Consider the following 2,491-nt stretch of genomic DNA (forward strand, 5'->3'; position numbering starts at 1 on the left):
ACCCAATTTAATATGCAGTGTGAACAGGACTGTCTCCCCTCCTGTTATTTTACTGCAACACACTGGCAGGCAGCAGCCAGTCGCATCATACTTGCAGACAAACACATCACACACATCAATGCGTGGCTAGCATGATGTCCTCAAAGTTAGCAATAATTTGTTTTGCTTACAAAAATCATAGAGAATTTATTTGCAAGACATCTGGTAAAAAGAAGATACCTTTATATCCCTTTCTTTTCTTTGAAATCAGTTTTGATAGGAAACTAGTTGACATAGAATAAAAATGTTCAATGGCAATGACAAGATGCAATAGAGGTATTTTTATTACATTTTTATATTGCCATTGGTTAAATGGGTTGAAGGGTTAAAGTATTAATAGAAAGTAACCATTTACAATAAAACATTTTTTTCAATTTAATTACTTTCTGGACTCGGGCGGACTTGACTTGGACTCGGCCTTTAAGAACTTGGACTTGAGTCCCTCTCAGACCCTTTTGGACTCGGACTTGGACTCGGACTTGAAGTTTAAGGACTTGGTCTTGACTCGTACTCGTCAAAGGTGGACTCGGACCCAACTCTACCAGTCTTTCGCTCTCCCGGTGAGCAGCGTGAGGACAAACGCTACTCGTGACATAGATGAAGCAAACCTCCGAGGCTGGAGAGCGAAGACCAAGGAACACTGCTGTAGGAAGGCCCGGCAGGTGTTGGAATCGCCGTCATAGGTGGTTGGTGTAGCAGTGTGTGGTTCTTGGTCGGTGCTCGGTGAAACACCGCTGGGTGCAGGCAGCTGAAGCTCTCCGCCGGGTTGCATAAGCTGCAGACGATCGCTTAGCTCAGAGAGCCGGTTGGAGAGAGCTAGAAAGTCCCGTGAGGCTGCAGTTAAAAGTGAAGAGTGTTGGTCGATAACAGGGCCTTGTTGACTCAACATGGACTGAAACACATCCATTCCGTCACTACTCGCAGACTCCATATTGACGCGCTCGTACTGTTAGGAAATACTCAGAGTCGGAGTCTCAATGCAAGTAGTTTAATGAAGAGTAATAGAATATACTGGATGTAGACAGGATAATAGAATACCGCTGGATGTAAACAGGATAATTGAGTACACTAATAATGAGAGTCATTGTTGTCTCAGGGTGTCCGTGAACCACACAAGGCCACACAAATAATCCTCCTCGCAGACACAGAATCACAGGAAACTAACTGGCGTACGCTTGAAGGCAAAGCATCCAGTTAAATAATCCTCCTCGCAGACACAGAGTCACAGGAAACGAACTGGCATACGCTTGAAGGCAAAGCATCCAGTTAGTCCAACAATAGGAGACAAACACAATCGGCAACCAAGCAGAAACCCGAACACAGGATTAGGATCCCGAAACAGAGACAGTAATCCAAACAGGCAGGCTGAACCTATAGCGAAAGCAGAGAGGTGAAGTAAACCAAAGCGTGGTAGAAACACTTGGACAGACGGCGAGACAGAGATCTAACAACGAGCGCGTGACGGAAGACGAAACAGAAAGGTATAAATAGACAAGAGGAAACAGGACACGGCTGGAAACAAATCAGAGAAGGAGAGGGAGGGGCCAGTGCGCACGTGAGGATCCTTCACCACAGAGGTAACAAACACAAACACCCACACAACCGATCACCCAGGAGGCATGACAGATAGTTTTACTTAGTCATTGAAGTCAGAAATCTTCAGCAGGAATAAACTCCTGCTACAATGAAACAACTGCACACCTGTGACAGTGGAATTTGTATTTGTAGAGATTATCCACACATGTGTATCAGTTAATTTGAAGTCACAGATGAAGAGTTGCAAACTTGTAGATTTTTTTCTTTCCCTCAAATACAACACAACAGTTACACATTCACAAATCCTTCAGTGCAGCTGCACAAATCCCATTTTACAAATCACAGATTAAGAAACTCACAAGCTCACGTTTTTTTGCTACAATTGCTGCAGTAAATATGGTGCAAAACCTACTTGAATGCCTGCATCAAGATATGTGAAGTCACACACAAATTTTGTACATCCGCAAATCAGTTTGTGCATCTGTGCGATGAGAGTTGCATGTGTGTACAATTTTTTTCACAAATATTTTTTTATTTTTTAAATATTTTCTAGCATAAACACGTGTAAATAAATACAACTGCTTGAATCTGATGCTACGAGTTTCAAACACTCTTTTTCGTGTGCTCTCTGTTTTGCACTAAATATCTCGAGATAAATGGTGCAAAAGTGATTTGTATACCTGTAGGCTATGGCGAGCACTGTTCAGCACTGCCCACCAGGTGGCGCCCGACACTCACTGAAGCAGAGTTTATTAATTACCATATGTTTCAGCAAGGTAAATATATATAACAATATAAATGGGAGTGCTAATTATACACAGATGTAGGTAATTACATACAATATTCCAATGATTCATTAGTAAACAAAATATAAGTTCCATAAATTTCAAACCATCAATATAAGTAGATTAAAAAA

This window comes from Paramisgurnus dabryanus, chromosome 7 (assembly GCF_030506205.2).
Source record: "Paramisgurnus dabryanus chromosome 7, PD_genome_1.1, whole genome shotgun sequence".
Taxonomy (NCBI): Eukaryota; Metazoa; Chordata; class Actinopteri; order Cypriniformes; family Cobitidae; genus Paramisgurnus; species Paramisgurnus dabryanus.